Here is a 14,978-nt window from a genome sequence, read left to right as displayed (position 1 = left end):
CGTGTGTTGCACTACCGCCTGATCCTTCCCTGATTCCGAGTCCTGGTATCTCTGTGAGGGTGATGAAGAGATCCTGGCTGTCAGAGTGGGTTCCATGTCGCCTGCGCCGTCCTCTAAAGACCCTTCCTCATCTTCCCCCCGACACTATTCCGTCTCGGAGTCCCCGTCACTGGTGGGGCACTGGTGGCAGACCCACCTAGAATGGCATGCAGTGCCTCGTAGAAGCGGCATGTCTGGGGGCTGACTTTTGATACCCTTGTCTTAGGTCCTTCACTTTGGCTGTATCCTTTGTCTTTCATGGCTTTAGAAACCTTCTCGCCCCACACAGCGATCAGATCCTGGACTTCCCCATGCTGGGGACCTCTTTCTATTCTGGGATTGCCGGACTCCTCTGCTGGAGAGCTCTGCATCGTTGCAGGTGCCGTCAGATTCAAACCGCCCAGACAGGAAAATGAATTGCTGGCCAGAGAATCCAAGCTCGGACTGCTGTCCAGAGCGTCAACAGAGTGGTGCAAGCATCCACAATTAAAGTCCTAGTGTAGACCAGGCCTTAGATACTGAAGACAGAGAAAGTATTTCCTTATCACTTTATTATATGAATATATCATTCTGTTTCTTTCCAAATACAGAATAAAAATATTATTGAACTCTTCTACCTTTTCTTCATTATAACTAATAATTTTACTATCCTTATTGAGTATCAGACCTATGCCAGTGCTAGGATATTTAAATAATTCCTCTTTAATGGCAACAGTACCAGGTAATTTGATACATTTTTACTCTGAAAGACAGTTTTCATATTCTTAAAATTCTGGGTATTTTTTGAACTTTCAAGGTTCATGTTTTTATTTTTTTTCTCAGCAACCATCAAGACTGCCAATTTTAAGTGAAAGCTGAGAATGTCTTATAATCACATGACTCTAGGAGCTGGGGTTTAAAGAAAAATGCCAAATATTGTGAGACTTGTGATAAAATCTCAAGAGTTGGCAGCACCACGCTAGACTAACTTTTATATTATTCAGGCTGTGCAGTACAGCATGGATTATCCAAAACTCCCTGTTATCCAAAAGAGGGCCAAGTTTTTATTAACCCAACTGAATCTTACATTGATTATTTGAACATAATTAATGCCCCCCATTGCATTTGGATAAATGTTCTTGTCTACATCAAACTACTGCAGGAATTACTGGGACAGTATGTTCCTCAGAGAAGGAAAGATATATCACTTTATGAAGAAGGCCATTTGTCTATGGATATGTCTACACTACATTATTTACAGTGGCGCAGCTGCACTGCTGTAGTGCTTCAGATGAAGGCACTCTAATCTGATGGGAGAGAGCTCTCCTGTTGGCTTAATAACTCCTGCTTCTGTGAGAGGCAGTTGCTGTGTTGGCAGGAGAAACATAGCGCTGCCCACACTGGTGCTTTTTTTGTAACTTATGTTGCTCAGGGATGTGGATTATTTTGTAAATTATACTGACGTAATTTGTAGTGTAGACATAGCCTATGCCTCCTACTGCAGGTGAGGAACACATAATTGTAAAACATGCCAAACTGGAGTTTAGGGTCTAGGCCTCACTTTTAGTTAAACATAGACAGTTGTGTTCAGTGCAGTTATTCCAGATGTATATGTTTTGAGAAAAAAATCTGGCTCTGAGGGTGAGTTTGGAGGGTGAGTTCTTAAAAATCCCTTTTACTTGGTCAAAAGCACTATGGCACGTTTTACAGCCCTCACTCCTCCAAACCAAAACCACTCTTTTGATGGAAATTGAGGTACATTATTAATACTACATAAGTCAGTTATTTTTTATTTATGACAGTTATGGTTTCATTAAAAATGGCATTACCTGCTGGGCAGCACAGCTATGCTTTTAATGGTTTTTATCAGGTTGTTAAAACTACACAGATAATGAATATTTTAATAGTCAGAAGGAGCAAACCATTTAACAAACTAAATTTGTTCTAGACTCTGATGCCACACAGAATGATAATGCCTGTTAATTCTTAATAAATAACCAAGATTGCCTGTTTTAAAAAGGGACTAAATGATGCCCATGGCATTTCCAGTGAGCCAGAGGGAGATTTCTGTGAAGCAGTAAATCATTGTCCACATATCCTTTTAGTTCACATCAAGTATAGCAAAAGGAGGATTTTGAAAACACCCAAATACAATCAGAAGGAATTTTACTGTATTCTGTTGTTATTTTTATCACTATTTTTTTTTCCAAATCAGTGACTGTAGTTATATCATGCAAAGATGATGGGCAGTGGTTTGTCCAGTGGAATCAGTCAAAGTTAAGAGTGCATTTGTTGCCTTTAATTTATATCATTTGAATTGCTGGCATTAAGATAGGCTTCTTAGTGTAGTTTTAAGACTTTCCACTTGGTGGAGCTTTATGATTGAATTTTTAATAAATTATCAAATTTTAAATATCTGCAATTCAGACTTTTAATATTATAGTGGAAAGGTTACTGAAACAAAATATGTTTAAGAAAATGTAATGAAGAGTAGATTTGAGTTATTTAACTTACTTTATTCTTGGATCAAACCATTTGATCCTGCTTATAAAAAATAAACACAGTATTTGAAAATACTTTGGCATGATTAACTCTGATCTTTTAAAAACAGCATAGCATACAATGCTAATGATTATATGTAGCTATCTCTTAGATGTATATTCTCTTAATCTTAAAAATCACTTGCTACATATTTAACATTTTAATACTTTGAAAAGCTGGGAATATCAAACATCTAATGCTATCTTACATTTACTGTATATATTTTCTTAAATTCTGAAGGATCCCAAAGAGCTTTAGCAATTACTTATTCACTTTATAGTGCTTAAAAATGTGTGCGGGGTTTCCTGGAGACAAAGGATAACATGGTCTATGCCCCAAAGAAATTGCAATCTAAGTTTGAGATGTGAGTTGATAAACGGGGCTAACTATGTGGAGGAGATGGCATGAGAGGGAATGAGGTTTACGCTAATATCATCATAGTTTAGGCACATGCATATCTTGGTGGTTCTGTTAGACAAAGATGGGGAAAAAAAGCAATAGAATATTTTTGACTTGCTTCTGTAGAGGTTCTGGAAAAACTCAGAATTCAGGAGGCATTTAAATAAGGTTAATGCTGTATGAATTTAACAGATATACAATCAGTTATAAGATTACTTCATGCATCACAGAAATATATCTGAGGTAAAACTGTAGGAATTATTGAGTAATATACATTAGCACAGATGACAGAAGACTATCCTATACATTTTTGTAGCATGTGTGAGAATTGCCCTGTGAGGCACCAATGCTCACATATGTACAGTTTTTTGCAACTCAAAAAATATATATTATCCACACCAACCTTTCCCCTCCAAACCTATTCACCCCTTATCTTGCTCTCTCTTGTGTCCTTCCATCACTTGTACTCCATTTACTTTTTGGTCTCTTCCTCCTGCCCCCCTTCAGCATCCAATCTGCTACTCCTAGTCAGCCATTTCTCTGCATATACTCATTCCTCCTGAGCCTCCTCTCACCAACTGGAGCAAGGGCTTGATGGGGGATTTACTGTCAGGAACCACAGAGATTTTCCTGCCCTCTCTGAGGAAGAGGAAAGAGGGAACCACCAGGGGCTTGTTAGGATCTTGCATTGATCAGTCTCGAGTGGGTTATTAAGTTATATTGATGTGCAAAATCTTAATGCAGAGTTAAGATTGTAGATGCTCAGCACTGCCCTGTGCTCTTTGGGCCCTTTCAGAACATGGGAATTTAATTCCTCAAACTCAAACCTCAGGGGAAAAAACAGGAAATGTGGTATTAGGGTCCCTTTAAGTGCCTCTTGCAAGAAAATTAATGTTATAAGAAAAAATGTAAACAAAAATGTTAGAGAAACAACAAAATGCAGCATTGAGGTGACACATCCTATACCACACAGCTAACTCCCCACTCTGATCCCTTCCCAAAAATGCCCTTCAAGGAGATCACACTATCTAACTTCCTGCCTTAGCTTTTGCCAGCCACCAACAGCCCTTAGATCAATGGTGCTGCGAATATCGGTGATGTGTGTTGGACCAAATTAAAAGGATTGCTGAACTAGAGCTTAGGCACAGAGGAAATGGCAGATTTAGATAGGGAGGGTTAAGATACAGTAATAATTCCTGTTGCCATCTCCATGGTGGCAGAGTTTAGGCTTTGTTGTGTGGGACGTGTCACCTAAACTCTGCATTTGCCTGTCTTTTGATGTTTGATTTTTGGGAATTAAAATCTCATGTTATGGAAGGGTACAAGGAGTGCAGGGCTGTGCTGAACACCTACAACTTTAATTTTACATGAATAACGTTTTTTTCAGTTAGTTTTTCATCCTTGGGATCAAAGGTCAGCACCTGTCTCCAGTTGAGTCTGTGGGCAAATCATTCACTCACTCATTTTTTTTCTTGAGGAATCTAAATTCCTCATGCATAAGTAATGTAGATAAGAGTCATCTTTCAGTCTGTGCATGCACAGTTCATGGTTGAACCAAAATACCTCTTTTCATAGAACCAAATAAAACAGCAAATTTTTTTATTAATGCGTTTTTGGGGATAAAGTAGGTTGTTCTGCTCTAACAGAGTACAGGAATGTATGAAGTTTGTTCTCCATTTTCTCTGAATTGGTGTACAAAATAAGACATAAGAACAAAACTTTTTAAAAGCATGTCATTTGGGGGGGGGCAGGAAAAGAGGTTGTGTTTGTATCCCAGGAACTCCTTGCTCAAATGACTCCAAACTTTCATCATATATTCTCCCTCTGCCGCTGACATGTCATGGCAGTTTTCAAGCCAGTCTGCCTGGGCATTGGATTTTAAAGCACTTTAAAAAAAATCGGCTCCTAAACAGAAACTCTGTTGCAGCCTTAACTATGGAGTAAGCTATTTTTATAGCTTTTTTTCAAAAGTGTGTTATGTTGTCTATAGATATTGAGATAACAAATGAAAGAATAGGATTAGCGTTAAGGTTGTTGCATATCGTTTTTTCAAAATTGAGTAAGTGATTTGATTGTGCACAGTGGGTTAAATCCTGGCTCCACTTAAGTCAATGGCAAAACTCCCACTGACTACAGTGGGGCCAGAATTTTGCCCACTATCTGTATAGCGAAGCACTTTCTATCCTGTTTTTTAGACTCCTGCACACACAAATCCTATTTCTCCATGGATTTTTTTTTTTACATGTCTTGGTTGGTACTTAAAGCACATGGTATTTTGCTCTTTGTGGACTGACGTAGGGCACAATTTACATGTATACATAGGGTATGTCTACACTGCAATTAAACCCCGTTGCTGGCCCGTGGCAGCTGACTCAGGTTCACAGGGTTGTTTAAGTGTGGTGTAGAAATTCGGGCTTGGGGTGGAGTTCAAGTTCTGGGACCCTGCAATGTGAGACGGTCCCAGAGCCCAGGCTCCAGCCCAAGCCCGAATGTCTATGCTACAGTTTCATAGTCCCATAGCCTGAACCCTGTGAGCCTGAGTCAGTCATGGGGTTTCCTTCATGTTTTATAACCAAGCATAAAACATATCAGTGGATATTCTGTACTCCTGGCTTCAGAATTTGAAATGGGGAAGGAGGAGGTTCCACATAGTGATGAATGTATCCCTTTACTTAAATCTCATACTTTGTAATTTTTTTTAAACAGTGAAGAGAACGTGCCCCAGGGTATCTAGCTGCCTCCTGCCTTGCCTTGTCGCTGAGCTCACAGGAGGAGGGGGCAAACCACAATAATTAAGCAGCAGCTCATCCTGGTGAGGACCACACATTATGGCATCAAGTGCCCAGTTTATCGGAGCAGACTACAGCTCGCAGACTACCATTTTCCCTGGATCATCTAGATTTCATTCATCGGATGGATTTTAAAAATGTATAAAATGTTACTAATGAATCTTTAATGTCATTACTATTTCTCTCCTTCCTCCACCTCTTTCTAGCAATCAGGGGACGAGGAAGCTGGAGTGTAGCTGAGGACAGGGATCCTGGGGGAAAAGAACAGGAGAAGGAAAATAACTGAGTAAGCCACTAATATTTATAAATATACATCTCTGGGAATTTCATACAGGCATCTAATTAAATGTTTTTTTTTCAGAAGTGGATATGTTAGCTAACATGCTTTTCAGCTACAGCATTGTAAAATTATGTAAATTGCATTTGAAGACAGGTGAGAGTATGTGATATTAAACAATGGAAAAAATTTCTTTGCTACAACCAGTCTAGCTTAGGATGCTTGGGTAAACGGCCTAGGACCATTTAAACACATGCAATAATTTAGTAGTGTTTTGACTAGCATTTGGAAGTGCCACATATGTAGAAGTTGCTGATTTTGGACAACCACACTGCTAGTTTAAGGCACCTCTGGTTTTTCCAAATTCTGCATGACTGCCAAACCTTCTGTGTGCTGTTCCTAGAAATGCAAAATACTTCTTTCTGTAACTAGCATGAGTCGTGTCATTTTTCTGCTGAGCCATGTAATGTATGTTACCCAGTTATGGTCCATGTAATGGGAAAATAGCATACTAAACGTTTATTTAAAGGAAACTATTAACTGTTTGTGCTAGTGATCGGTATTTCTCCTATCTAGTACCATACATTTAACATCAACATGTCTTGGTTCTTCGTAGTTTGGGAAGGTCATTGTACTGAGGAACAGCTGATGGACTTTAATTTTCTGTAGTACCGTGTATATAAAGTACTGTAGCATTATGCTCTGACCTGGCTTTTGGAGCTTTATTTTAGCAAAATTGCATGAGTATTTACTTAAGTGTCTTTAAAAATTATACTTAAAATCCTTGATCATATGAGGAGAGATTAAAAATACTGGGACTAATCAGTTTAGAAAAGAGACGACTAAGTGGGAGTATGACAGAGGTCTATAAAATCATGAATGGTGTGGAATAAGTGAATACGGAAGTGTTATTTACCCCTTCATATAACACAAGAACTAGGGGTCACCAAAGTAATAGGTAGCAGGGTTAAAACAAAAGAAAAGGAAGTACTTCTTCACATAAGTACAGTCAACCTATGGAACTTGTTGGCAGGGAATGTTGTGATGGCCAAAAGTAGGTTCAAAAAAGAATTAAACAAATCCATGGAGAATAGGTCCATCAGTGGCTATTCGCCAAGTTGGGGATGCTACCCCAGAATCTGGAACTGGACAACAGGGGGTGGCTCACTTGATAAATTGCCCTTTCTGCTCATTCCCTCTGAAGCATGTGGCATTGGCCACTGTCGGAAGACAGGATACTTGGGCTAGATGGACCATTGGTGTAATCCAGTATGGCCATTCTTATGTTCATATGTTCTCCACACTTGCAATGTGCACCCTCAAGCTAAAAAGTAATTTATTTCTTCATGAGGTGCAAAAATAATGAAACAAGCTTTCCTATTATTATTTGTTTGTAGTGTGGTAATACTTAGGAACTCCAGTCAAGGACCATGGCCCCATTGTACAACCAAGTAACAGCGATTCTTTTTCAAGAGATTTCACAATCTAGGTTTTAGGATACATTAGATAAACAGGGGTGGGGGTGTGATGTAAAAAGAAAAACAAGCTGTAGTATGAAAACAAAAGTCTCAGCTCATTACTTGCCTAAAGGCTGGCAGAAGGAAGAATCTCTCTCATCCTGGCAGAGGTAGGTTTTTAGGAGAGATTTAAGAGGATTAAGGAGGGGCAGGGGATAGAGGTAAGAGCAATTATATTTAGAGAAGTGGAGAAATGGCACCATCTGCTCTTATATGCCCTACCTATCAATTAAGACAATTATCAAATATTTGTGGAGTTGCAGGTGTGCCATTTGCTTAACATACAGACAATTGTTCATTTATTATTTTGCTTCATTATAAATAAAGAATTCATTATACAAATTCTATCTTTTGTATTCAGAAGGTCAGCATTTAACTGTGATGAGATAACTTAGTATGCCTTCATCATGGTAATAATGGAGAAATGTTTTCAATAAATAGATACCATTTTAGTTTTGATAGGTTTTCCAGCACAATTGTTTGTTCACTCTCCTAATTCGTTGCTTCTCTTTTAATTCATACAATTAAACAGCTATAATTCCACCAGGAAGCCTAATCCTACACGTAAGATGTAGGTCAACATAGCTATAGTGCTCAGGGGTGTAAAAAATCCATACCCATGAGTACCCCTATTGTAGACATGGCCTAAGTCTTCCTGGATCCTATGCAATTGCCACTCTGCCTATATTTACCATGTGACTCAAATAGTATAATATTTCCTTAGTGAGGCAATTTGGGAAAAAGATGTAGGGTTCCCCCCGGCTGATATTTCATTGGCGCAGACTCAGGGGTCGGATACAAAAGATATGTTACACAAACCATTTATTTTATCTTACTGTAATTTTCTCCCTTTTTAATATATCTTGTTTTTTAAGATGATTATCAGTGTCTGACACTGTTGGTTGGCTCATTTAATGAGGTTTACCCCAAGAGAAAATGATCCCCTCAACCTTTATGGTGAGGTGGTGAAGGGAACAGGGTGACTGGACCCTCAAGGTTTCAGTCAAAGAGGCATTGACTGAAATGTCCTCTCCCAATGAGGTTTGTCTTTGGCTCTAGATAATTGCACAAAAGGGAGAAGCCTAATGACTATGTGGAAGATAGAGTTGGCAGGTATGTGGGTGACAAGGGATGGTAACCTTGGTGTCCCAACCAAATGCCAGTTAGGATAACTACATGCTTTTACTCAAACTTTTCCACTATCGTTAGATGTAGTATTGCTCTTCACAGTTGTGTAATATTTCTTTGGCATTAAATGGTTTCATTGCTTTAACTTTAGTGTCTGAGGTTACTAAATTTATAATGTGTGTGTGTGTGTGTGTGTGTTAATAGTATGATAAATGTATATTAGATTTCACTAGCGATCAATCATTTTTCTGCATATGTTTTGTGGAGCAGTCGCTGTACCATATATATATATAATATAAGGATGTGTGTTGTAACTTAAAATCTCATTGGGATAAAAGGTATTATTTAAATGTAAGACAAGACTCGTATACCTATGTTAAAAGGCTGTAGATGTACAAATTTCACCTGTGGTCCAATGATGATCCTTTTTGGTCTACGCTGGGTATTTCCAGATAGCTTTCTGATTACATAATACTGTAATTTGCATTTACATGGCATTTTCCGCTTATGGGATCATAAAGCACTTTATAAACACTAAGAAATTAAGAATCAGAGCATCCCAGTGAGATAGGTTACAGATAGGAAAAATTGAGCCATAGAGAGGCTAAAGGCCTTGCCCAGGGTCTCACAGGGAGTCTGTAGCAGAGCTGGGAATAGAATCTGTATCTCCTGGCTCACAATCCCATGTTTTAACCACAACACCCTCCTCCCCTTCCTGTTTGTCATTTTTCTTGTGCATTTTCACTCATGCTCATCTCTCATGTATGTAGAACTTCACAAAGATATTTTGCGCCAGAAATTCTTCTGTACAATGATTGGATCTTAATATTTAAGTTTCTGTTTAAAATGAAGTCTAGCAAAGGGCAGTTTATCCTTTTAATTGAATCCACAGACGAAATAGTAAGTTTTTGCTGTATAAAAGATGCAGATCTTTTTATAGCCACAGTGGCTGTGCATTAAATAATTGAGCAAGTAAAATATCTAACACATAAAGGTAGCATTTTTACCAACACAAATGAACTAATGCTTACCCAGCAGAAGTGCAAGACATGTGAAAACATAGGAAGACAAGTTAATGATCTAGAAATTGTATAATGTGCTGTCTAAAAATCATGCTAAATGGAATACATTGCATTGGTTCATTTTTGCACTGAGATTAAAAGGAAACGAGTTTATTTTACAAACAAATGGAGCTTGGCTTACTCTGTTTGGTATTCATTGCTGTAACATTTACTTCTCAGAAAGTATCTGTCAGCTAAGTATTAAATACAATTAAGGACTTTTTAAAGCTTTGAAGTATTTAGTATAAAGTAATGAAGTATTTTGTTACATACTTTTCATGTTCGTTACTAAGCAACATACATATTTTAATTTTGATATGTCATTAGTTGGTATTCGATGAGAAATTATGTGCAAGGAAAAATAAAATATAGGAGGTGGTGCATTGATACATTAGAATTTTATTACTAATTACATGGAATCCATAATTTTGATTTTATTGTATTAATTTATCACTACTAATGGCATCCAGAGTTGAATTTATTTCAACTAATTTCATTTCTAAAATTTTCAAGGAGAATTTTTTTCCACAGTCAAGTTTCAGGGGATCAACCTTTATTTCAATGGTTTTAAACTTCAGATCTAAACAACAAAGCACTTTTTCACATAAACTCTTACTTGCTATCTAATGAAATTAGAATCCAAAATGTTAATAGTATGATAAATGTATATTAAATTTCACTAGCAATCAATTATTTTTCTGCATATGTTTTGTGGAGCAGTTGCTGTAGCATATCTTGTCATGCATCTGTAAGCTCAGCTGTCTTACAATAGCAGGACACAAGTGAGAAAATCAGATTCTTACTGAGCAGTACCTTGATATCACAAATTGCAGGAAAGTATATGCAGTGTAAATATGTCTGATTACATGGACTTCTCAGGTATGTTTCAGCCTTTGTGAGCAGTTTGCTAGATTTCAGTGCTTCCATACCTAGGTTGTTGGATCTGTAGTTGAAATCCTTCCAATATCAGTAAACTTATTAGGACCAGAAGTTTCTTGAGACTTGACTATACATTGTGGTAATTTTTTGGTCTTGCTGTGCAGGATTTTTCAATCCCACACAGCACTAGGATGGATTAATTATCTCAGAGGTTCATAGAGCCAGGAATCTTACATGATTAAATATTATGGATGCTGAATTAGCTGGTGCTCAGATGAGGGTGCTATTGGCTTAAAGAAACACAGATGTCACATAGAAAATGAGAAGAAAAATTCTATTTAGCAAGAACTCTGCATATATGTCATATCTTCTTCTGTGTTTATCTGATCTTTTGCCTGTTCTTTATTATGAGGGCAATTTACATAAAAATAGGATCTATGCCATTTATGAGTTTGTGTGCTCCTGCTGCTTATTCTCCACTTGAAGTTTTCATCCTTTATGGCATTTCACCCCAAAGCACTTTACAGTAATTGCTAATTGATATAAAAAGATCACTTTATCTACCCCTTGACATGTAGCCACCTCTGTGGTGAAGCACAGAAGCAGTTTAATAGTGCACAGTAAAACTACATGTCTGTTTAGGACAGGAAGTGAAGAACAACCTATCTAATTGAAAATGGAGAAATGAACTGCAGCACCCACATTGGAATTGGGTTAGATCATTGGGGTTAATATCCTTAGTCTTTAGAAAAGTCATCAGAATCTTAATCAGAGTAAGTGTTCAGAACTGCAGTTGTACATCTCATTTAAAACCTAACATATCTAGGAGCATAAACAACATGCTACACTATTACATCATTGAAGATTCAGGCCCTACTTGAATCCCCAGCTCAATAACCCTTGAGCACCTACATGTTCCTTCAAGGCCTCTTACTGTTGACCTAATTCTGAACTGCTTACCATGTAAAAACTAACTTCACAGAGCAAGTGTATGCCATAGACAGTTTCTTTACTCAGACTTGAGTTGTGTAAGATTGCCACTGGGAGAAGAAAGCTAAGAACAAAACTCCTAAAAAGCCTAAGAAGGCAGCACACAGTTCCCGTCTACATCAGGTGAAGTAACCTGATTTTCACTGTGGAGGAGGTTCTGCAGTCTCGGGGGCATGAGGAAGTGGGTTTCTTATTTAGACAAAAACAACGAGGAGTGCGGTGGCACCTTAAAGACTAACAGATTTATTTGGGCATAAGCTTTCGTGGGTAAACACCCACTTCTTCAGGTGCAGTTCTTCATGCTCCATGCATCTGAAGAAGTGGGTTTTTTACCCACAAAAGCTTATGCCCAAATAAATCTGTTAGTCTTTAAGGTGCCTCGCTGTTTTTGTGGATACAGACTAACACGGCTATCTCTGTGATACTTATTTAGACAAGTTTCCCCTGTTTGCAGTGTAGAAACAGTGTGTGAAGATTCAAGGCTTATAAGCTGGCAAGCCCTCAGAGGGGGACTAGGCAAGAGAATGCTCCATCATTCAGAAGTTCATCGGAGAGTCTCTTGAGACGTGGGTTAATACTGAGGCATGGGCATATGCAGCCACTGAAGCAGGCAGACAAATCTCCTGTGGTGTGCCCACTAAATATTCTCTCTTCTGCCTAGATGGTAGGTTTGGTACCACATTTCACTCAACAGTTGGGTTTGATATCATTTAAGCCTATATCGCATATTTACTCCTCCGTGACTTCATTAATTTGCAGGGTAACTAAACAGAATGGCACTTACCATAATTTATTTTATAAATTTTATAAATTTATTAACATTATAAAAGAATGACTCTACAAAGCACTGAGCACCCTGACAATTAAATACAGTAATCATCTAGCAACATAAATACAAATGAATTAACTCCATGAGCCAGCAGTCTTCACTATTCAAAAGGAGGTAGTGATTTACCTCAGCCAGCAGAAAATAAAAATAAAAATCTTGAAAAAAGCCTCTTACACTCCACACCTTCCAAATTATACCCAGGAGCATTTTTCTCCGAAAATCATTCAAGCAAATGGCTTTTGCAGTGTGTCTAGAAGGTTTAGTAAATTTGGGCTATTTCAGACAAAGCAGGATGGTGAGCAAGTTTCACAGTTCCAGGGTTCTCACTGAGAATGCCTACTGGCAGCCTCACACTCTTATAGAGATGGTGATCCAGCTTCATTACCTCCACTAATGTAAATGTAACAGTTTGCCACAGGGAGAGACCCAAACCCAGTTAGGCACGTGCCAAGCCATTTAAGGATTTATAGATGGCCATAATCAACATCTTAAACTCTACCTGGAGACCAATAGGCAGCCAGTGCAGATCCCAGAGCTCCCAACCCTGACAAATAGAAACTCAGGCACAAGTTAAACAACCTCTTGTGAGCTACTTCCCAATGCGGGATGTTTCCTCTCATGCCTGGATGTCTCCTCTCATGCCTGGATGCATAGACAGAAGGAAATCAAGACTCCCAGGAAAACTTTGATGCAAAGTAATTACATTTTCTCTCGTTTTCTGAAGAAGTTAAGGAAGATAAACCTCTTTCTCCTTTTGCAAAAAATTACGAATGCAGTGAAAGAAAGTGGCCCTGTTCTTAATAGTAAACAACTAAATAACTTTCTTTTAACAAAGTTTTGGATGTAATATAGATATAGATGAGGTGTAGGAGAGCCTACTTCCAGAGAGGATAGCACCACAACACAATGCAGCAAAAGCCTGCTGCTAAAATCACAGTAGCCAAGTTCTCAAAAGAAAACTTCAGGCCCACTTTACCTCAAGTGTTTTTCCCAATGGGAGCAAAATTTCCAGGACTGATTGTCACCTATTGAGATTCTTCACATGGTTCTTCATCCTATTTTCTTGGTTCAGACTATACATCAGATTGAGGAAATCTCTCAAGTAGAAACCACTCTGGCAGAACACCACTGGGTACAGTGACACAGACTCCAGCTTGCTTAATAAAGTATTGGATCTGGCCTCTCACTCAACAAAGAGGTTCAGATCTACATTAGAGATCAGAAGGCACATACCTAGGTTGAAATTAGAGGTCAATGTGTGGTTTCTTCCATGACTGTTTAGTCCAGACCAAGTATAAGGAGATCTTATTTGGTGATCCCAAGCAACAAAGCTGTATGTAGGGAGAACTGGGAGGTCTTTAAGTCAGACTGCTCAAATATTGGCTCAGGGGTAATGGTCTTATAAAGAGCAGCAGAAGGTTCAGGGAGTGCAAGGATGAGCCTTAAGCTAGTTTTGCACAGGGATCGCTGATCTGTAGTCTGTACAGATTATTTGTACCCCCAAGATCAGTCCCATGGTTTTCATCCATCATTCAGAAAATGTTTTGTTTATTTCAAATATTTTACTTTGGGAAGATCTAATATCCACCCACCAATGATACTTTAAAATAAGTATTTTATACTGGAGTACTAAGATTTCAGTATATGATAATTTTGATCCATCCTAGATTTGAATAAAATCCCATTGATTTGACAGTGGTTTATGCAAATATTGTAGTTCTCAGCATGAAAAGCTTAGAAAAGTTATTCAGTTTAAAAGATGTTTGATTTGGGTATTCAGTTTATCTTGGTGCTGCATTATCTGGAAATAACACAGGGCTTATATTATCTGTGATGACAAAGTTTTTTTTTAGTTTGTTTAAACAGTATGCAAGTTGACAGATCCCGCTACAAGTCATTGACTGGCTAAAAATCTTCCCTGGAAAGCTTGCAGGGGTCCAACTTCTACAGCATCTTAAAATGAAAAACAGACTGTCCCTTAAATAAAACCCCCACTGGAAAGGGAGTGAGTGACTAATGAGGCTAGTGATGGGTCTGTCACCTCTAGGTCACAAATGTATTCCAGTTTGTAATTTACTGGATGTTTGGAGGGCTATGTGAAATAAGTTGGTGGTCCTACTCCATGTACTAGTGGACAGGTGTCCACATCATGAAAACTACCACCATGTGTGGCATTAAATTGGAAGTAATTGGCAGGCTCAGTAGACAGAATGAGGATTGATATAACTGTCTGTCTCAGCGGATGGAACAAGGACTGAATAAGTGTAGACTGAACTACTCTTATTATATTGGGTGTTTAGATTGAGGCACATCACATTAGTGGGTCAGTTATACAGAATAAATATTATACTGATGGGCAGCTTAGAAATTCATAGGTAGAGGCTCCTGCTTTTTCTGTCAATGCAATACTGTACCTTCCTAATCTGTGCATAAACAATGGTCTGAAATCTGTAGTGCTTTCAATGTGACACCTTCCATAGTTGCTTTAAATTAACTGATACAATGAGAAAAGAATCATACTCAGATACATTTTCAAATAAAATATATGCA

At 38.2% G+C, this 14,978-nt stretch overlaps 1 long non-coding RNA gene across 1 annotated transcript in view; it reads right to left on the bottom strand.

Moving 5' to 3' along the window:
* LOC120404228 overlaps positions 1 to 14,978 on the bottom strand; it is a 46,678-nt gene that overhangs the window by 14,175 nt on the left and 17,525 nt on the right. The gene's annotated exons all lie outside the window — the stretch shown is intronic.

This window comes from Mauremys reevesii, linkage group 4 (assembly GCF_016161935.1).
Source record: "Mauremys reevesii isolate NIE-2019 linkage group 4, ASM1616193v1, whole genome shotgun sequence".
NCBI classification, from domain to species: Eukaryota; Metazoa; Chordata; order Testudines; family Geoemydidae; genus Mauremys; species Mauremys reevesii.
Note: the sequence above shows the minus strand (reverse complement) of the source record. Positions and strands in the feature narration are given on the sequence as shown.